The sequence below is a fragment of the Mustelus asterias genome, chromosome 9 (assembly GCF_964213995.1).
Source record: "Mustelus asterias chromosome 9, sMusAst1.hap1.1, whole genome shotgun sequence".
NCBI classification, from domain to species: domain Eukaryota; kingdom Metazoa; phylum Chordata; class Chondrichthyes; order Carcharhiniformes; family Triakidae; genus Mustelus; species Mustelus asterias.
Genome location: NC_135809.1, coordinates 14,747,346 through 14,770,101, shown reverse-complemented (window position 1 = coordinate 14,770,101; position 22,756 = coordinate 14,747,346). Strand labels below are relative to the sequence as shown.

Sequence of the window (22,756 nt, the reverse complement as noted above, 5' to 3'; positions counted from 1 at the left end):
CAAGACATTGACACAGGCGGGTCCATGGACCCAGCAGCACGGTGCAGCCCATGAGGACCAGCTCAGCATGAAGATAGAAGGCAGGAACTGGTTTGCCTCAGCAGAGTGGGGAACAGTGCATCAGGAGCAGTGCAGCACTATGGCAAAAGGCTTTGTTGCATTCACTTCAAAGTCTCTGGCTAGCTGAGGACTGCCTTGTGTGCACCACTCTTTATCAATCGGGTTTCAGGCCGATGTAATTTCACGTTGGCTTGACGCAAGGAAGGCCTGATGGGATACCGGTGGCAAACTGTTTTATTGAGCATTCATGAGATGCAAATGAATGCAAATCATGTACACACCACCAGCCAGCAAGAAGACTGACCCACTATTAACCTTCCATTGGGAGAATTGCGAGTGATTTTACACCAGCGGGTTTCTGACTTTTTAGTGGCTGGGATTCTCCGATCTCACCTGTGGCTGGGATTTTCTGACCTAACCTGTGGCTGGGATTCTCCAGTCCCGCTGTTGTGAATGGAGATTTGGCTGAGTGCCAAATTCTCCATTCTCGCTGTTAGTGGCTGCGGGGCATGCGAGACTGGAGAATTCCAGCTTTTGACTCATGCTAGATTCTCCGCTCCCACTGCGGGCGGGATGGGAAAAATTCTGCCCCATGTTATCAATTGTGCCGGAATCCCTAAATACAATGGAAGTCTTTGTTGTGATCTATCAGCTGCACTGACCACGGGCACAAATCCCGTACTTGTTGCTAAATCTCGCGAGAGGGCCAAAATGGGATTTGCACCGGCAAGATCTCAGTTTGAGATCTCCCACCCACCCCACCCCACTCCTCCCATCCCTCCCGCCGGTGATGTGATCAGGTTCCTGATTTCCATACAGTTTACTAAATTAACATGTACTTACCCGGCCTTGATGTCATAACTTCTGCCACGCCTTATCCTCTCACTCAGTCAGCATGAAGTCATGCTGGCGAGAATCACCGCTGGTTTTCAAAGAAGAAAACTATCCGTGGTGACCAGGCCAGGGGTATAGCCCTGGGTGGTGAGGACATTGCCCCTTGGCACCTTGGCACTGGCCCCAACAGTGCCAATCTGGCAGTGCACACTTGGCGCTGAGCTGACAGTGCCAGGTGTGCACTGCCAGATTGGCACTGCCAAATTGATACTGCTGGGGTGGCCTTGCGGGAGTTCCATTGGTGAGGGGGGGGCGGGGGGGAGGGGGTTAAATTCCTCTTTTGTGTGGTGGGGGGGTGGGGGCGAGATTGGAGAGCCCTGATGCCTGTAAGGGAGAAGGGAGAGCCCTATTGCCTGATGGAGGGCTGACAGAACAGGGAGGAGATTTCTGATGCCTGCAAAGTATGGGGAGGGTGGAGTGGACAGCCTGTATGGTGGCGGGGGGGTGGGGGAGGGTTTGGTTAGCGAGGGGCGGGCCCTGATATGGCGAGAGCCTGGAAGTGAAGCCTTTGAGCTTCACATCGGTTTTCTCACCTGAGCCAATCTGAACATTGTTGGGACGGTTCCAACCCTTATGTTCGGAGTTTTTAATGTCAGGCAGGTTGATTTCCGTTTCAGTCGAGAAATCTAATCTAGGCTCATGACAGGGAAGCATTGGCCAGGCACATTTGCATAATAACATGAGCATCATTTCTGTAATATAAAACCACTGAATCATTCATTGTTATAGTGGGAGCAAAAAGAAAATACTGATGGCTCAGCGGTTAGCACTGCTGCCTCACAGCACCAGGGACCCGGGTTCAATTCTCGGCTCGGGTCACTGTCTGTGCAGAGCCTGCACGTTCTCCCCATGTCTACGTGGGTTTCCTGTGGGTACTCCGGTTTCCTCCCACAGTCTGAAAGATCTGCTGGTTGGGTGCATTGGCCATGCTAAATTCTCCCTTAGTGTACCTGAACAGGCGCCGGAGTGTGGCAACTACAGGATTTTCACAATTACAGTGTGAATGTAAGCCTACTTGCGACACTAATAAAATAAACTTGATGGTAGTTTCACTATGCATTTTGACTACTGATTCTTCCTTTTGCAGTTTGTAATCGTCTGGAGCCTACTTCCTCAATTTGTTGCGGGATTTCTAAATTGATTTACGGGATGTGGGCGTTGTGTCGCTGGCAGGGCCAGTCTTTATTGGATGTTTTTTTCAGAGTTTTCAAATGAGTACCTTCAGCTATGTGCTGAACAATGGCCAGTATCTCCTAAATTTACTGAATGGGTATCTGTCCAAATCAGTATTTTACCAAAAGAAAGCATCTGAACTTTTATGGCAGCTTTCATATCCTCAGGATATCTCAGAATGTTTTACAGTCATTTTAAAGTGTAATCACTGTTGTTATAAAGGCAAACAAGGCAGCTAATAAGTGCAAAGCCATATCCTGTAAACAGCAAATGATGTTCTTGACCAGTTCATCTGTTCAGTAAATTTCCAGGATTTTGCCTTTGATCCAGTTTATTTTTGGACATTGGTTGAGGGATAAATATTATTTATCACTGTTAATTGCCGTGATTTATGGCTTAAATTGTAAAATATCTCATTTGATGATTCTGAATAAAAAGAGAGAATAAATTTACTTTCATATGGTGAGTACAGGACAGCGACTTTACAACAAATGTTACACATTTGTAAGGCATTACAAATGCTTTACAGGCATTGGCTTTAAATATACACATCCGCTCCGCTGTGCTCTGGCCACAGCTTTGGCAGGAGTCCACTGGAATAATGGGATGGTAGCCTGGGATGGTATGGTGGCACAGTGGTTAGCACTGATGCCTCACAGCGCCAGGGACTCAGGTTCAATTCTGGCCTTGAGTGACTGTTTGGCCGGAATTTTACCAGCGCACCCATCCCAATTCCAGGGACGGGCGAGGCTTGGAGAACGCATTCTCTGTTGGCCCCGGGCGGGATCGTATGAACCTCAGGCAGATGTGCCGGTGAAATTCCACCCTTTGTGTGGAGTTTGCACGTTCTCCCCATGTCTGCGTATGTTTCCTCAGGGTGCTCCGGTTTCCTCCCAGAGTTCAAAGATGTACAGCTTAGAAATCATAGAAATCATAGAAACCCTACAGTGCAGAAGGAGGCCATTCGGCCCATCGAGTCTGCACCGACCACAATCCCACCCAGGCCCTACCCCCACATATTTACCCGCTAATCCCTCTAACCTACGCATCTTAGGATTCTAAGAGGCAATTTTTAACCTGGCCAATCAACCTAACCCGCACATCTTTGGACTGTGGGAGGAAACCGGAGCACCCGGAGGAAACCCACGCAGACACGAGGAGAATGTGCAAACTCCACACAGACAGTGACCCGAGCCGAGAATCGAACCCAGGACCCTGGAGCTGTGAAGCAGCAGTGCTAACCACTGTGCTACCGTGCCGCCCGCTTAGGTGGATTGGCCGTGCTAAATTGCCCCTTCATGTCCTAAGATGTGTAGGTTAGGAGGATTAGCCACGGTAAATGTGTGGGATTACGGAAATAGGGTGGGAGAGTGGGCCTTGGTAAGATTTTCTTTTGGAAAGTCGGGGCAGACGCGATGATGGGCTGAATGGCCTCCTTCTGCACTGTAGGGATTCTAAGAGACCTGGATTTCCTGGGTGCCGGCTTCAGGTCAAGGTTTTTGGATAATCCGCTTTGAACAGCCAGCATCTGATGCAAAGTTAGTTGTAAGTGGAGGCAAGAACACCCTTTGTCATCACTTCCATAGAACCATCGAATTTTACAGCACAACAGCAAGACATTCTGTCCATCAAGTCTATGCTGCCTTTTTGAAAGAGCTTTCCGCTTTCCAATGAGCCCAACTGCCCTATTCTCTGCACGTGGCCCTGCACATTTTTCCCTGTCAAGTTTATGCAGGCATCCTGGAATCTCGGGACCAGATGCACACTGGGTTGGCGGATATTATATTGATTTTGGATGTCATGCCAAACATGTACTTATGATACATAAAACAAAGTATGGAAAGTAAAGAATAGAAGGGTTTTATTCAAATTGCTACCCAGGACATTAGCTTTGAATGTAGCCGGGTTATGGGTCTGGATTTTGGGACGCTGCTCAAGGGGTCTGGTACCTGTATTCAAACTCCCTTTTCATTTCCCCTGGGGCCTTCACCAAAATTGAATCCTCAGATTCAAATCAACCCTGCAGTCAAAGAACAAAGAACAAACAAAGAACAAAGAAAATTATAGCACTGAAACAGGCCCTTCGGCCCTCCAAGCCTGCATCGACCATGCTGCCTGATTTAACTAAAACTCCCGACTCTTCCGGGGACCGTATCCCTCTATTCCCATCCTATTCATGTATTGGTCCTGAAAGCATTTTCCCCTTGTTACCTTTCTAAAACCCCTCATAATTTTGAACGCCTCTATTAAAACTCTGCTGAATCTTCCCTGTTGTAAAGAGAACAAGTTTTTTAAAGTTTATTTATTAGTGTCACAAGTAGGCTTACATTAACACTGCAATGAAGTTACTGTGAAAATCCCCGAGTCGCCACACTCTGGCGCCTTTTCGGGCACACTGAGGGAGAATTTAGCATGGCCAGTGCACCTAACCAGCACATCTTTCATAGAATCCCTACAGTACAGAAGGAAGCCATTTGGCTCATCGAGTCTATACTGACCACAGTCCCACCCAGGCCCTATTCTCGTAACCCTGCACATTTGCCCTGTTAATCCCCTTGACACTCGGGGCAATTTAGCATGGCCAATCAACCTGACCCATACATCTTTGGACTGTGGGAGGAAACCAGAGCACCCAGAGGAAACCCACGCAGACACGGGCAGAAAGACAGTGACCCGAGACTGGAATTGAGCCTGGGTCCCTGGCATTGTGAGGCAGCAGTGCTAACCACTGTGCCACTATGCTGCCCCGTTCGGATTGTGGGAGGAAACCGGAGCACCCGGAAGAAACCCACGCAGACACGGGGAGAAAGTGCAGACTCCACACAGACAGTGACCCGAGACCGGAATTGAACATGGGTCCCTGGTGCTGTGAAGCAGCACTGTGAGGCACACTAACCACTGTGCCACCTTTGTGAGTCCTTTCACGCAACTGGGATGCGGTAGTTCATCCCAGGTATTTTAGATTTTGGAGAAATGCAGCATAGATCTGAACATGGTAACAAAACAGCAAATGTTGGTGCATATGAAAATTACTTGGGACTTCAGGCTGGCATTACTCCTTCAGAACCCAGAAGAAAACGAAAAGTAAAAATGGCGAAATAAGAATATTGATCCAAACTGGTCTTGTGTACCTTAAAATGGAATACCAGTAAAAACTCAGAAATATGAACACTGTTCTAAGCTGTTTCTTTCCTATTGGGAACCTGAAGAAAAGCCAGGGCATTGCAAAAACTGCAGTCCCCGTATGGAGGGGCAAACTAGAGGCAACCCAAAAGGACGTTCAGAGCTGGACCCAGCACACTGGTCAATCATCCTTGGCTATACTTCTCTGCTTTGTTGGTGAACAGGTGTCTAGGATGTGACGCTGTGCTTTTTTCTTTATTCATTCATGGAACATGGGTGTCACTGGCTGGCCAGCATTTATTGCCCATCTCTAGTTGCCCTTGAACTGAGTGGCTTGCTAGGTCATTTCAGAGGGCAGTTGAGAGTCAACCACATTGTTGTGGGTTTGGAGTCACATGTAGGCCAGATCAGGTAAGGACAGCAGATCTCCTCTAAAGGACATTAGTGAACCAGATGGTTTTTTCTGACAATGGCTTCATAGTCATCAGTAGATTCTTAATTTCAAATATTTTTTATTGAATTCAAATTCTACCATCTGCCGTGGCAGGATTTGAGCCCAGGTCCCCAGAACATTAGCAGAGTTTCTGGATTAATAGCCTAACGGTGATACCACTAGGCTACCATTTCCCCTTGTGGTGCTGGGACTGACCCAGAAAACCTGCGTACCATTTCCAGCATGCCAACATCACTCACAAGTGGTGCGTTTTTGACTTGTCATACGCGTTTGAAAAGAAATAGCCTCAGCTTTTCTGACACAAGACAGGGCAGGACTTACTCAGTTAATGGTAGGGCATTGGGGTGAGTTACAGAACAAAGAGATCGAGGGGTACATGTTCATAGATCCTTGAAAGTGGAGTCACAGGTGGACAGAGTGGTGATGAAGGCATTTGGCATGCATGGTTTCATCGGTCAGGACATTGAATACAGGAATTGGGACGTCTTGTTGAAGTTGTACAAGAAATTGGTAAGGCCACACTTGGAATACTGTGTGCAATTCTGGTCACCCTATAATAGAAAGGATATTATTAAACTAGAAAGAGTGCAGAAAAGATTTACTAGGACGCTACCGGGACTTGATGGTTTGGGTTATAAAGAGAGGCTGGATAGACTGGGACTTTTTTCTCTGGAGCGTAGGAGGCTGAGGGGTGATCTTATAAAATAAAGTCTATAAAATAATGAGAGGCACAGATCAGCTAAGTAGTCAATATCTTTTCCCAAAAGTAGGGGAGTCTAAAACTAGAGGACATAGGTTTAAGGTGAGAGGGGAGAGATACAAAAGTGTCCAGAGGGGCAATTTTTTCACAGAGGGTGGTGAGTGTCTGGAACAAGCTGCCAGAGGTAGTAGTACAATGTTCTCTTTTAAAAAGCATTTAGATAGTTACATGGGTAAGATGGGTATAGAGGGATATGGGCCAACTGTGGGCAATCGGGATTAGCTTAGGGGTTTAAAACAATAGGGGGACATGGACAAGTTGGGCCGAAGGGCCTGTTTTCATGCTGTAAACCTCTATGACTCTATTGCCGCTTTAAGAATTTTGATTAATCATTCGGGTGTGGCTGTGGTAACAAGCCTTGCAACAGGCAGGAAGGAGCGTGTAAATACAGCTATTCCAACTCGGCAATCAACAGTTTGAGAGGTTTAGTATTTCAGAATGAAATAAAGGAAATTCCGTACTAGTGCAGCTTTTTCATTAACCAGATCCAAAGATACTTGTTTGCGCTGCTTTGTGTCTAATTCCTCAAATTTAATGAGAGCGTAGACATGAGTTGGGTTTCGCTGTTTCCTATTTCAACACATTGTAATGAAGCTTCATGACACTGGCATGACATCACAGCGAAGTAAGTGATGAAAAAACAACACAAACTAACTCAAGAGACAAGTTTTGCTTGCTGCCAGCTTTCCATGGAACTTTTGTATGAGGGAAGAATCAAATTAGAGAAATTACAGAATTGGGGGAAAAAACACAGGTTTTCCAATCCTGCCAGCAACGGGCATCATCATGAGCGGGTGGAAAAATTTGGAAAGCAGCCTAATGTCAATTGAATAATAATCATGGGGGATTTTAACTACCCTGATATTAATTGGGCAGAAGAGGTAGGTCAAGAGGATAAGGGGGCGAAGCCCCTACAATTTGTACAGGACTCTTTTCTAACCCAATATGTAAAAGGCCCAGCAAGGGTGCATTCACTTTTGAATCCAGTAGTGGGATCAAACAGAGCAAATAAGAGAAGCAAAAGTAGGAGAGCATCTGGGCAAGAGTGATCATAACGTAATATGCTTTGAGATGATGCTAGAAAAGGAGATAAGTGTGAAGGAAACCAAGCTAATAGATTGGAGAAAAGCTGATTTTGAGGGGTTGACGTTATGGTCGAGAGCCCGAGCATCTCCTCACAGGTGCTGAGTAAGGTGGCTTTTAAGGCAGACCAGGCGCTGCGGGGATTCTGCAGCTTTTTGCTCATTGGTCATCACCAGGTTACCTGTGAGGCACCGACTGAGTAGATATTTCTTCTCAGTGCCTTTGAGCCCAGCGACATTGAGTCTCCTGTGACAGATTGTTTTCTGCCTCTGCCGGTTTGAGCCAGGGTTTTGGTAGAATGGATTAGTCAGTGGTCAGTCCAGCAGTCGTTGGCTTCGGTCATGGGGCGGGTGATGCAGACATTTCTGTGGTCCCTCACTCAGATGATGATATAGTTTATTTGGTGCCAGGACTTGCGAGCAGGGGTGTTGCCATGAGGTCTTCTGCTTGTCCCTTCGGCGGATATACCTTCCTCCAGAAGAAGGTGTATCCACCACCTTGTAGTTTAAGCAGGTCTTCTCCTGCCAGCCGTGTCTCGCTCAGGATGGCAATATGGATGTCGTGGTGCCGGAGTATGGTATCGCAGGTCAGTTGCTGTTGAGGTTGTTCACAAGGTTCCGATGTTCCCAGTCTCTGAATTCATTTGGGTGGGTGGGTGGGGTATGGTGGGGTGGGGTTGGGTTGGGATTTGATTTGATTTGATTTATTATTGTCACGTGTATTGGAATACAGTGAAAAGTACTGTTTTTTGCATGCTATACAGACAAACCATACCATTCACAGATCCTGTGCGGATCAGCTGGCGGGGGTATTCACAGACATCTTCAACCTCTCTTTACAACAATCTGAGGTCCCTATCTGCCTCAAGAAGATGACCATCATCCCGGTACCAAAGAAAAACCAAGCAGTGTGCCTTAATGACTATCAGCCGGTGGCTCTGACATCCATCATTATGAAGTGCTTTGAAAGGTTAGTCATGGCACGAATCAATTCCAGCCTCCCGGACAGTTTGCCTACCGCCGCAACAGGTCCACAGCAGACACCATTTCCCTGGCCCTGCACTCAACCCTGGAACACCTAGATAACAAAGACACCCATGTCAGACTCCTATTTATTGACTACAGCTCAGCCTTCAACACTATTATTTCCACGAAACTCATCTCCAAACTCTGTGGCCTGGGCCTCGGCTCCTCCCTCTGCGACTGGATCCTGAACTTCCTAACCCACAGACCACTATCAGTAACGATAGACACCAACACCTCCTCCACGATCATCCTCAACACCAGTGCCCCACAAGGCTCTCAGCCCCCTACTATACTCTTTATACACCCAATGTCTGTGTGGCCAAATTCCCCTTTAATTTGATTTTCAAGTTTTCTGACGACACCACCGTAGTGGGTCAGATCTCAAACAATGATGAAACAGAGTACAGGAATGAGATAGAGAATCTGGTGAACTGGTGCGGCAACAATAATCTCTCCCTCAATGTCAACAAAACGAAGGAGATTGTCATCGACTTCAGGAAGCATAGAGGAGAACATGCCCCTGTCTACATCAACGGGGACGAAGTAGAAAGGGTTGAGAGCTTCAAGTTTTTAGGTGTCCAGATCACCAACAACCTGTCCTGGTCCCCCCATGCTGACACTATAAGTAAGAAAGCCAACCAGTGCCTCTACTTTCTCAGAAGACTAAGGAAATTTGGCATATCAGCTATGACTCTCACCAACTTTTACAGATGCACCATAGAAAGCATTCTTTCTGGTTGTATCACAGCTTGGTATGGCTCCTGCTCTGTCCAAGACCGCAAGGGACTACAAAAGGTTGTGAATGTAGCCCAATCCATCACGCAAACCAGCCTCCCATCCATTGACTCTGTCTACACTTCCCGCTGCCTCGGCAAAGCAACCAACATAATTAAGGACCCCACGCATCCCGGACATTCTCTCTTCCATCTTCTTCCTTTGGAAAAAAGATACAAAAGTCTAAGGTCATGTACCAACCGACTCAAGAATAGCTTCTTCTCTGCTGCTGTCGGACTTTTGAATGGACTTGCCTTGCATTAAGTTAATCTTTCTCTACACCCAGCAATGACTGTAACACAACATTCTGCTCTCCCTCGTTTCCTTCTCTATGAACGGTATGTTTTGTCTGTATAGCGAACAAGAAACAATACTTTTCACTGTATGTTAATACGTGACAATAATAAATCAAATCAAATCAAATACATAGGAGAGAAGGAAAGGAGAGGGTGCAGAATTTAATGTTACAGACATAGCTAGGGTGTAAAGAAAGATCAACTTACGATAAAGTAGGTTCATTCAAAAATCTGATGGCAGCAGGGGAGAAGCTGTTCTTGAGTCGGTTGGTATGTGATCTTAGATTTTTGTATTTTTTCCTGATGGAAGAAGGTCGAAGAGAGAATGTTCGCAGTGCATGGGGACCTTGATTATGCTGGCTGCTTTTCTGAGGCAGCGGAAAGTGTAGACAAAGTCAATGGATGGGAGGCTGGTTTGCGGGATGGACTGGCCTTCGTTCACAATCCTTTGTAGTTTTTTGCGGTCTTGGTTAGAGCAGGAGCCATACCAAGCTGTGATACATCCAGAAAGGATGCTTCTGATGATCCTGAGGAAGAATGTGACACCCCTGTCCCTCTCAGCTATATGCAAAAATAATTTCTTTGTGAATAAGAAAGCCATTGCTTTGTTATATTTTTTAATGGAATTGATATTGCTCTCTGTTTTTGGAACTTTAAATTTCACTTTCAACTCATGCCCTTCTTGGGACAGTTCTGTTCTCTTCATCAAATGGAAAACCAGCAGAGGCAGTTGAATACATATTTGGACACTGTGTTAGATTGCCCAGATACCCAAGATTTCATGAACCTCATGAGTCAGAAATATCTTGAGCCATCGTGAATCAATTGTTCTAAATTTAAATGTAGTTGTAATTTAATTCCGGGATTTAGCCAGTGTTGAAATACATGTAACTATATTAGAATGCTGTAGTACATTAAGTTCCCTCTTTGACCTCAGTTTGCAAAGAAATGGTTGCAATACAATAATTAGCAGCAGCTATTCCCACAGTATTATTTATAGCCATTAATGGGCTTGAAGACTCCCCACTGTGTATACATCTGCACCGGATCACCCACATTCATTTGCTATCCTTTTCAAACTTTCAGAAATATTACTCTATTTTTACCCAGGAATGCATCTTTCGACTCTGGGCATTTGCCAGTGACAATAGAATCACTGCAATCACAGACTCCATCGACCGAGTGATATAAAACCAAAGCCAATAATAACAGACAAATATTCAAGAACTGTAGACGACTAGGAGACGTATCTGATTAAATCGGTTTCATTTCAGCTCTTAAAATCCCACAGGAAGATTTGCTGCCATTTCTCTTTCCTTGATGTGAAGAGCAACAAGAGTGCATTTCTTGGAAGGATGTACATTTTCTGTATTTGCGTCAAATCCATGAAATATGTCAAAGGAAAGTATTCTTTGCTGACAGCTTCTAATCATTGTGATACGTGTTAGAATGTTACATGAGGCAGAGCCAGAAAACAAAATTGTGCCTCAAACATCTGCCCAAATTAACATCTGGAGTGGGATTTTCCAGCTGCGTTCACTCCAAAATCAGAAAATCCCATCCGAAGTCAACGGACCTTTGCATGGTCTGCCCCACTCCCACTCTCCATGATTCCCGTGGCAGGCGGGATGGGAAAACTCCCCCCATGGTCTTTGAAAGAATGTTTATCTGCAAAATATTGGTTTTTACTATGACATGTAGTGCTGATGCAAGCCAGTACTGAAATATTTCTAATCACAACCTGGTACAGTTTTAATATAAGACTATTGACTTCCATATTTAGACGCCCAAGCTTCCATTTTAACCTTGGTCCTGCGAAAAATGGCAGTCTGTAAAAAGACTTACTTATTTGAGTGGTAGAGTCAGCATCAAGGCACATTTGTAAGTATTTTATACTTCAATCATTTTAAAATTCCTTGATCTGTTAGAAAGTATAAGCTAGCACTGATGAAAAACTTTACTGAGCTGCTTTTTAAAAATTAATTCACGAGATGTAGACGTCGCTGGCTAGGCCAGCATTCATTACCCATTCCTAAGTCTGCTACATACAGTTTTGAACATATGTGGTGCCAGATAACACCATTCTAGATAACCCAAAACTCCAGCTTGATACATGTCAGTTTTCACTGGGCAGGTTTTCCTATCCATAGGCAACTGAGTACTACAGTTTCCCCCGAAGCTCAACGTCATAGTATCTGAAGATGCATTTGCACTGCATCATGTGTCATGCATGTTTCAGGAAAAGCTGGACCACCCAACTACGTGAAGCCTAATTAACTTATGTGCCACATGTATTAGGGTAAAACTTGACTTTTGTGGCAATTTTATAGGCATTAAAAAAGCACAAAAAGGGAAAAAAGTTTAGGGCACAATGTTTTGAATATTAGAAAATCATCCATCCATTTTTCAGGCAGCTGGAGTGGTCGCCTAAAAGAAGTGAGCCCTTTGCATATGCAAATGAAGAGCCTGTTTTGGGAAGGTATTGTGTCACAATGGGTAGTGTTCCTACCTATGGACAAGAGGCACCAGATTCAAGTCCCACTCCAGGATATGATAGCCAGGGATGGCACATTAATGTCATGGCCAAGCAGGTTGACTATCAGTCTATAAATCCTTCTATTATGCCTGATGGCAGGCAGTAAGAGCGGGACAGTTTCCTGGTCAGCTAAACTAATCTGATCAGACCCCATTTGGAGTATTGTGAGAAGTTTTGAGCCCCGTATCGAAGGAAGGATGAGCTGGCCTTGGAAAGGGTCCAAAGGAAGTTCACAAGAATGGTCCCTGGAATGAACAGCTTGTCGTATGAAGAACGGTTGAGGACTCTGGGTCTGGAATCGTTGGAATTTAGAAGGATGAGGGAGGATCTTATTGAAACTTACAGGAGACTACGAGGCCTGGATAGAGTGGATGTGGAGAGGATGTTTCCACTAGTAGGAAAAACTAGAACCAGAGGGCACAACCTCAGGCTAAAGGGACGATCCTTTAAAACAGAGATGAGGAGGAATTTCTTCAGCCAGAGAGTAGTGAACCTGTGGAACTCTTTGCCGCAGAAGTCTGTGGAGGCCAGGTCATTGAGTGTCTTTAAGACAGAGATAGATAGGTTCTTGATTAATAAGGGGATCAGGGGTTATGGGGAAAAGGCAGGAGAATGGGGATAAGAAAAATATCAGTCATGATTGAATGGCGGAGCAGACTGGATGGGCCGAGTGGCCTAATTCTGCTCCTATGTCTTACGATCTTATGGTCTAAACTTGCAGAAGGCAACAGCAAACCATTTCTGTATTTGGCCACACATAATCATGGAACAATCTGTAGTCGCTAATGCCTTCTTAGGACACGGTGCCTGATGGAGGAAGAATGTACCTTTCAGTGCCCCTTTCAGAAATGTAGCTGCTTTGAGTGGAGTAACTTCTCAAAATGCTTTCAGTTATTGCACCTGTCAACCTCAATTGTTTCCCACCCCCTCAACAATTCTTATTGTTCTCCTTTCCCTTGGGAATTCAAGCTGAAACTGCATTGTCTATCAGGTGAACTGACCGTCGAGACAGAATTCCCCACCTCGCCCACGGCTGGGATTCTCCAATCCCGCTGCTGTGAATGGAGATTTGGCTGAGCACCAAATTTCCATTCTCGCTGCAGAAGTGGCGAGACCGGAGAATTCTGGCCCATAGCTTTCCCGGACTACGTTGACGAGGCCCAAAGATATTGTAACCGTGAAATTTTTCAGAAAAATTATATGCAGTGTGATTCTTGGTAAAGGTGAATGAATTTACTTCGTACCTTCTTCAGAGTTCATTTATTCACCTTCCCAGGGTTTCTGATTTATTCTCAAAAGCGTCAATTAATTCCACTGCTCTGATCTGGGAATTTTCATTTGTGGCTTTATCTGTCCCCTTTAGTGAAATAACACATTGTGGAAAATTTACTTTTCCTGCACCAACACTCATCATGATCACAATAAAACAAAGCTGAACAGCTGATTCAAGCTTTAACTAATCACATTTGCTTTACTACTTACACAAATGGGTGGCACGGTGGCACAGTGGTTAGCACTGCTGCCTCACAGCATCAGGGACCTGGGTTCGATTCCTGGATTGGGTGACTGTCTGTGGGGAGTTTGCACGTTCTCCCCGTGTCTGTGTGGGTTTCCTCCGGGTGCTCCGGTTTCCTCCCACCGTCCGAAAGATGTGCTGGTTAGGTGGATTAGCCGTGCTGAACTCTCCCTCAGTGTACCCGAACAGGCACCAGAGTGTGACGACTAGGAGATTTTCACAGTAATGTCATTGCAGTGTTAATGTAAGTCTACTTGTGACACTAATAAATAAACTTTAAAGGAAAAAAAGGCCGACACCTCATGGAGCTGATGTTTCTGACGTCTATTTGCACAAAGTTCTGTCAGCTCAAATGTCAGAAGTGCAGTTTTATAGCAAGCAGATGTCAGGATCTGCTGCTGAGCAGAAAATGTTATTTGTGTCTATCATAAATGAAGTATCTACACTATGGAGTACTGACCATTAAAAATATACACCAAAATGAGCAGACTATGGGCGGGATTTTATGGCCTCGCTTGGACAATATTGTAAAATCCCGCCCGAGGCCAACAGTGATTTCTGTCCTGGGAAATTCCATTCTGATAGCGTTTCGGCCAATGTCTCAATTTTGTTTTTTATGAACTGTTTTGCTTTGTATAATTACTACTGTTGGTACAATTGCAATTTCCTATGTTGCCATCAGCAGCTGTCCCTTGATTTGAGGATGTCGTTGACGTTAGGTCTTCATGTGACTGAACAGGCTGATTCTCAACCTACAGACCTTGGGGTAGATCCTGAAAAAGTCTAGGTCCAATTTTGATTAACGTGAAGATCTTGGGTTCATTGTCCGCATGACCTTGTGGGATTGGTGGTCAGATTTCAGCGACGTGTCATAACATGCTGCAGTCTTCTTCCACATGTCCAACTGATGAGATGCATTGTCTTCCTTCACTTGTTTTAGACCATAAGACGTAGGAGCAGAAGTGGCCATTGAGCCCATCGAGTCTGCTCCACTGTTCAATGAGATTGTGACTGATCTGATATGATAATCTTCAACTCCACTCTCCAATCTTATCTCCATAAGTCTCGATTCTTTTCTGTGTATGGGGCATAGGGATTGAGGTAGTTGGACCAGGTTGACAGTCAGGTGGTTGGTGGGCTAGTTGGGTCGGAGCAGTTCGCCATGGTGTTGGGGATGTAGCAAGGGGGTTGGCATAGATAGTCAGGCGTCAGGGGATAGTCAGGTGTTTGGGGAGATTAGTCGGGTGGGGTGATCCCCAGTTCAGGGGTTTGTTGTGTCTGAGCAGGTATTGGGGGGATGTGTTGGTGGGTGGGATTCAGGTTTTACTGTTTGTGAATAGAACTCCCACTCACCTGACGAAGGGGCAGTGCTCCGAAAGCTTTTGCTACCAAATAAACCTGTTGGACTTTAACCTGGTGTTGTGAGACTTCTTATGGGATTCAGGTGTTCTGTGGGGAGTCTCGGGAGTCAGTAATACCGTTACCCAGGAGTTAGAATTGGTTTCCATCCTTCTAATTTTTCCTGGTGGGCTTTTCATCTGACGTCTCAACTCTAACTCAGAGTTGGAGACTCTTTCGGAGGGTCTGGACAGAGCAGACTTGCCCAATGGAAGTTCAAACTTCCTGGGTAAATACCGCATAGTTAGTACAAAGAACAAAGAACAATACAGCACAGGAACAGGCCCTTCGGCCCTCCAAGCCCGCGCCGCTCCCTGGTCCAAACTAGACCATTCTTTTGTATCCCTCCATTCCCACTCCGTTCATATGGCTGTCTAGATAAGTCTTAAACGTTCCCAGTGTGTCCGCCTCCACCACCTTGCCTAGCAGCGCATTCCAGGCCCCCACCACCCTCTGTGTAAAATATGTCCGTCTGATATCTGTGTTAAACCTCCCCCCCTTCACCTTGAACCTATGACCCCTCGTGAACGTCACCACCGACCTGGGGAAAAGTTTCCCACCGTTCACCCTATCTATGCCTTTCATAATTTTATACACCTCTATTAAGTCTCCCCTCATCCTCCGTCTTTCCAGGGAGAACAACCCCAGTTTACCCAATCTCTCCTCATAACTAAGCCCCTCCATACCAGGTAACATCCTGGTAAACCTCCTCTGTACTCTCTCCAAAGCCTCCACGTCCTTCTGGTAGTGTGGCGACCAGAACTGGACGCAGTATTCCAGCTGCGGCCGAACCAACGTTCTATACATCTGCAACATCAGACCCCAACTTTTATACTCTATGCCCCGTCCTATAAAGGCAAGCATGCCATATGTCTTCTTCACCACCTTCTCCACCTGTGACGTCACTTTCAAGGATCTGTGGACTTGCACACCCAGGTCCCTCTGCGTATCTACACCCTTTATGGTTCTGCCATTTATCGTATAGCTCCTCCCTACATTATTTCTACCAAAATGCATCACTTCGCATTTATCAGGATTGAACTCCATCTGCCATTTCTTTGCCCAAATTTCCAGCCTATCTATATCCTTCTGTAGCTTCTGACAATGCTCCTCACTATCTGCAAGTCCTGCCAATTTTGTGTCGTCCGCAAACTTACTGATCACCCCAGTTACACCTTCTTCCAGATCATTTATATAAATCACAAACAGCAGAGGTCCCAATACAGAGCCCTGCGGAACACCACTAGTCACAGGCCTCCAGCCAGAAAAAGACCCTTCCACTATCACCCTCTGTCTTCTGTGACCAAGCCAGTTCTCCACCCATCTAGCCACCTCCCCCTTTATCCCATGAGACATCCAAGGTAGCATATCTTGGGGAATATCTCCAGGGTGCAACCATCCAGAGATCAGGGAGGCGATTCTCCCAAAGGAATTCTGAGAGAATTGGTGGGAAAACGGTGTAATTCATGACTATTTTTCAGTGGGAGTTCAGACTCAAATCTCCCACACTGTGCAATGCAGAGGTCACAATCATGAATATCATTAAAGGCTCATGGGCGGAGCCTATTCACGCCAGAGTCTGACAGTTCCGGAACTCTGCGCATGTCAGAACTTGATGTGGAGATGCCAGCGTTGGACTGGGGTAAACGCAGTAAGAAGTCTAACAACACCAGGTTAAAGTCCAACAGGTTTATTGGTAGCAAAAGCCACTCGCTTTCGGAACAGGCTGTTCCTTCGTCAGGTGGGTGGGAGTTCTGATCACAAACAGGGCACAAAGACACCTTGATCGCTGGCCTCCCTCCAGCCCCGACCGATCCCCATGCAGAGTGGCAGTGGGACCCCCCCCAATGCCACAGATCACCACTAGGCCCCACCCCCAATGGCACCGCCCCCTAGGCCCCACTCTTGAGTCCCCACCCCCTTGGCACTGCCCAATGTTCAGTGGGCAGTGCCAAAGTGCCCCCTGGGCATGAGCACTTTGCCCCTTGGGCAGTGCCAGGGGGCACAGGCTGGCACTGCCAGGGTGCCTATGCCAAGTGGACACCATCCCCCACTGCCTGACCCCTGGAGGGCCCCGATTGCCCTCCCTTCACTCCAGTGGGGTTTCCAGCTAGTTCCCCGAAAGTGGGGAGCTACTCTAAACCCCGCCAGAGTGAAATACTCCTGGTGGGGTGGGAGATGCTATCGGGCCTGGAGATTTCAGTCCTGGGCCCAGTAATCACATTTAAATTACATTACAAATAGATTAAAGTCACTTATCTCGTCTTCCCGCCGGTTTCCAGCACAGTCCCGACTGCGCCTGCTCTCCGGTGGTGGGTGATGCATGTGCGTCAGGAATGCATGCGCAAATCCCGCAAATCAGCGCACGCACATGTCCCCTATTCCGACCCACCAAAAAATTAGCGGATCGGAATAGGAGAATCGCCCCCCCAGAAGTTCTGGGCGGATCCACCAATCATTCCCTTTCAATTCAAGTACATATCCATTAGACTACTCTCTGTTTTCTACTGTCCAACCAATCACTTAACCAAATCAATAATTTACTTTCATAAGACCATAAGACCACAGGAGCAGAATTAGGCCATTCGGCCCATCGAGTCTGCTCCACCATTCAATCATGGCTGATATTTTTCTCATCCCCATTCTCCTGCCTTTTCCCCATAGCCCCTGATCCCCTTATTAATCAAGAACCTATCTATCTCTGTCTTAAAGACACTCAATGACTTGGCCTCCACAGCCTTCTGCGGCAAAATGTTCCACAGATTCGCTACTCTCTGGCTGAAGAAATTCCTCCTCATCTCTGTTTTAAAGGATCGTCCTTTTAGCCTGAGGTTGTGCCCTCTGGTTCTAATCTTCCCTACTAGTGGAAACATCCTCTCCACGTCCACTCTATCCAGGCCTCGCAGTATCCTGTAAGTTTCAATAAGATCCCCCCTCATTCTTCTAAACTCCAATGAGTACAGACCCAGAGTCCTCAACCGTTCTTCATACGACAAGCTCTTCATTCCAGGGATCATTCTTGTGATCCTCCTTTGGACCCTTTCCAAGGCCAGCACATCCTTCCTTAGATACGGGGCCCAAAACTGCTCACAATACTCCAAATGGGGTAATTTCAGTAATTTCAGTAATCTCTAGCTTGTAATTACAATAAATTCTTGCTCAGTCATAGAATCAATGGGGGAAGTTTCCCATCCTGCCTGCCACAGGAATTGTAGCAGGCGGGAGGGTGAGGGTGGGGGTGCAGACCATGCAAAGGTCCATTGATTTCGGGTGGGATTTTCCAGTTTTGGAGTGAGCGCGGCGGGAAAATCCTGCCCATAGAATCCCTATCGTGAAGGAGGAGGCCATTCAGTGCATCGGGTCTGCACCAACTCTTTGACAGAGCATCCCATCTAGGTCTTATCCTTGTAACCCCACGTATTTACCCCATTAATCCACCTAACCCACATCCTGGGACGCTAAGGTGCAATTTAGCATGGCGAATCCACCTAACCTACACATCTTGAGACACTAAGGGGCAATTTAGCATGGCGAATCCACCTAACCTACACATCTTGAGACACTAAGGGGCAATTTAGCATGGCGAATCCACCTAACCTACACATCTTGAGACACTAAGGGGCAATTTAGCATGGTGAATCCACCTAACCTACACATCTTGAGACACTAAGGTGCAATTTAGTATGGCCAATCCAGCTAATCTGCACGTCTTTGGACAGTAAGGTGCAATTTAGCATGGCCAATCCACCTAACCTACACCTCTTGAGACACTAAGGGGCAATTTAGCATGGCCAATCCAGCTAATCTGCATGTCATTGGACATTAAGGTGCAATTGAGCATGGCCAATCCAGCTAACCTGCACATCTTTGCCCATCATTGCAATTTCTTATAAAGTATAAAACTGTGAGGGGGTTGAAAGCCCAGTAAGTTTGAGCTGGTACCTTTAATTCCTTACAGCTTGTAACCTTGGCTGCACAGACTGCAGGGACCAAGGGAAATGATAATGTAAATCATTCTTTACACCTACTCATTCCAGGACTACACTGGCAGGGGAACAGGGGAACAAACTCACTGTTGAAAAATAAAGTGAGTAAGGGGAAATGTTATCAACAGGTGGACTGATCAACAGCTTGATAATTGGAGTTGCATCCTTTAAATGTTTTAATCTTATCTGGCAGAGCACTGGCTAACACATCTGTGTCGAATTCCTTTATGTGCTATTTTAACCTAAATTGAAAGAGTTGAGAGCTGTAATAATGAGACATATTCAGGAATTTATCACTGAATTGTGGTCAGAGGATATCAATAATCTCTACTGAGGCAGGTGTTCTATGAGACAACTTCAGCTGTTGTTACATTTTACAACACAATTAAGACTATGTAATGTGGGCCAGGATTCTTAAAAAGTTTTTTAAAAAGTTTATTTATTAGTGTCACAAGTAACCCTGCAGTGAAGTTACTGTGAAAATCTCCTAGTTGCCACACTCCGGCACCTGTTCGGGTGCACTGAGGGAGAATTTAGCATGGCCAATGCACCTAACCAGCACATCTTTTGGACTGTGGGAGGAAACCAGAGCATCCGGAGGAAACCCACACAGGCACGGGGAGAACGTGCAGACTCTGCACAGACAGTGACCCAAGCCAGGAATCAAACCCGCTCCCTGGCACCTGTGAGGCAGCAGTGTCAGCCACTGTGCCACTGTGCCGCCCATCGACCTCGCCCACGGCTGGGATTCTCCAGTCCCGCCGCTGTGAATGGAGATTTGGCTGAGCTCCAAATTCTCCATTCTCGCTGGCACCAGTGGCAGGGCGTACAAGATTGAAGAGTCCCGGCCGTGGGCTAGAATTCCCTATTCATTCACTCCTCACTGGCAGCGGCACTCAGCCAAATTTTCATTCATAGCCGCGGGACTGGAGAATCCCAGCCGCGGGCGAGGTCAGAGAATTCCAGCCTGTGGAGTTACTGTTTTAAATTATTTTACTTTCGATTGACTTCTGATTATGGTTAGTGTAACTAGTTGTGTTAGCTTGAGGAAGTAACATAGGATAGTCAGTCATGGACTTAGTCATGTAGTTCCTTGTAGTGTCTCATATCTAGAGTGGAAATGCACCAGTTTGTTTTAATCCCAATGTTTGTTTTTAATAGGATCCTGGAAATGGCAGCCTCTGGCAGTTCACAATAAATAAAACAATAAAATTCAGCAGAACGTACAAGTTTCTGTTTTCACTTAATTACATTCATTGAATGGAATTCTACAAACACAGAACAGGGCTGTAAAATTCTTCAGCCGTTTTTTTCGGACATTTGCCTGTTCCGGAAATTTCCACCCAGAAGAGCACAATAAATAGTCTTTGAACCGCAGCACACTCTGCATTGTTCACTTGGCCTCCTGAGGTCATGCAATGAAAGTTTATTTTTAATTATTTGGATGACTCACAAAAGCCTCAGTCACCATAGATTGTGAGCGCAGCTATGTTCTGGTCTCAGTAAAACAACATTTGAACTGAATCTCAGGAAAGTCTGAGTTTAAAAGATATTATTTTCTGAAGGAGATGCACAGATCACCGATGTTTCACGTAAGGCTGTTTTAAGGTTGATGCAGTGAATGATGTGCACCTCAAGCATTCAGTATTCCAAAAGACAACAACAGTGTTTGTTCTCTTGATGGAAGCTGTAGAAGGGGACGGCACGGTAGCACAATGGTTAGCACTGCGGCCTCACAGTGCCAGGGACCTGGATTCGATTCCTGCCTTGGGTCACTGTCGGTGTGGAGTTTGCACATTCTCCCCATGTCTGCGTGGATTTTCTCTGGTTTCCTCCCAAAGAAGTGCTGGTTAGATGGATTGGCCATGCTTAAATTTTTCCTCAGTGTACCCGAACAGGCACCGGAGTGTGGCAACTAGGAGATTTTCATAGTAACTTCAGTGCAGTTTGAATGTAAGCCTACTTCTGACGCGAATAAATTAACTTAAAAGAAGAAAAGGCTGACACCTCATGGAGCTGATGTTTATGACATTGTACTCAGATAAATATTGGGTGCAATTCACCCAAATTGGCTCCAAGGGTCCACATCACCAGGAAAACCAGTGCTCAGCAGGCCCCACTCAGCCTATTCTAATGGACCTGCAGTGCCTGATTCACTGGAATTGGGCATCAGCTCTTAGCCCTGACAAGTGGGAGCAGCATATAAGCACTCGCTGCAACACCTAACCCCATTTCAGCCAGCACCATGGCTACCAGAACAGCAGCCCCTGGGTTTCTGGATGCTGATGTGGGCCAGATGCTGGATGCCGTCAAGGAGAGGAGGGCTGGAGGAAGGGGGAGCCAAGGTTTGAGAGCAAGTGGGGACACAAGGGCAACGATAAAATGTCCAGCAGTTCCATCCATTAGGGATGGAACTGCTGGACATTTATCCTCCTCAGTGGCAAACCTGGAGACTATGAGGGTTTCCCTGGTCCCCCGGCCCTTAGCACCCGGCTGGGAAGACAGGTACATGTCAGGAGGCTGCTGAATCAGCCGTCCAGTCTGCTAATTATATTAAAGTGAAGGGTTTTGCATAATTTCAGACTGCCGCCTGCCCGGGGCAGGAACCCGATTGGGGCTGCCGGAGCCATGAGGGTGAATCAGAAATGCTTTGACACCCGGCGGCAATCATATTTTAAGCCCTGCGTCCTATTCAGCAGGCTATCGAGATTCCCATTAGTGGGGAATGGGACCGGTGAACCTCCCTGCATTGTCTTTCCATTCTCTCGACAGCGACATCCACAGGTGAGGTGCCTGAAGATTGGAGTGTGGCAAACGTTGTGCCTTTGTTTAAGAAGGACTGCAGGGAAAAGCCTGGAAACTACAGGCTGATGAGCCTAACGTCTGTAGTGGGTAAGTTGTTAGAAAGTATTCTGAGAGACAGGATCTCCAGGCATTTAGAGAAGCCTCTTTGTAAGTGCAGCATCAATGGATATGTTGTCATAATGGATTTAAGCAATTGAGCTGCTCCCTACTCATTTAAAGAAAACATCAGTGTCTGACTCACCTCTAAATGGCCGGCTTCATATTCTGGAGTTGCGTGAATTTTCTTCCTGATAGCTTATACTTCCTTTTAATATATACTAGGCCATGGGACAGCTCCCTCCACTTTAGCACAAGCCCCCACATGTTAGTAAGGAGGATTTGCAGGATTGAATGGGCACTGTTGGCCATTTTCATTTCCAGTGCCAAGTGCTCCACCTGGTTTTATTCCTTTAAGACCATTCTGTAGTGGGTTGGTACAACTAAGTGATTTGCTGGAACACTTCAGGGTCAACACATTGTAGACCTCTGGAGTCATATGTAAATCAGACAAGGTAAGGACAATAGATTTCCTTCCTTCCCTGAAGGGCATTAGTGAAAGAGATAGACTTGATGGTAATCTGATAATTATATGATCAACCTTACCAAGACTAGTTGTTAATTCTAGTTATATTCACTGGTTGAATTGCTGCTGTGTGGTGGGATTTGAACCCATGCTCCCAGAATTGGGGCCAATGGGTTAGCAGTCCAGTAACATTACCACTATGTCACAGTGACCACTGATGTTATTAACTAGGCTGAACTTCATGGGGCCTGAAAGAGCAGGGGAGGAGGTGGGAGAGCCCCATAAACTGGTGGGGGAAGGGTGGTTGGGAG

The 22,756-nt window shown here is 46.2% G+C and overlaps 1 protein-coding gene and 1 long non-coding RNA gene across 2 annotated transcripts in view; one reads left to right on the top strand and one right to left on the bottom strand.

The window, feature by feature from the left end:
- Nucleotides 1–13,689, bottom strand: part of LOC144498503 (uncharacterized) — a 104,003-nt gene extending 90,314 nt beyond the window's left edge. Inside the window, exon 1 of the mRNA XM_078219712.1 lies at nucleotides 13,661–13,689. The gene's annotated coding sequence lies outside the window, so the exon portion shown is untranslated. The remainder of the gene's footprint in view (nucleotides 1–13,660) is intronic.
- LOC144498504 (uncharacterized) lies at nucleotides 11,430–21,041 on the top strand. Its single transcript, XR_013498721.1, has 3 exons — nucleotides 11,430–11,523; nucleotides 19,130–19,179; nucleotides 20,240–21,041. It is a non-coding gene; the product is annotated as an uncharacterized LOC144498504 (long non-coding RNA).
- The last annotated feature ends 1,715 nt before the right edge of the window (nucleotides 21,042–22,756 follow it).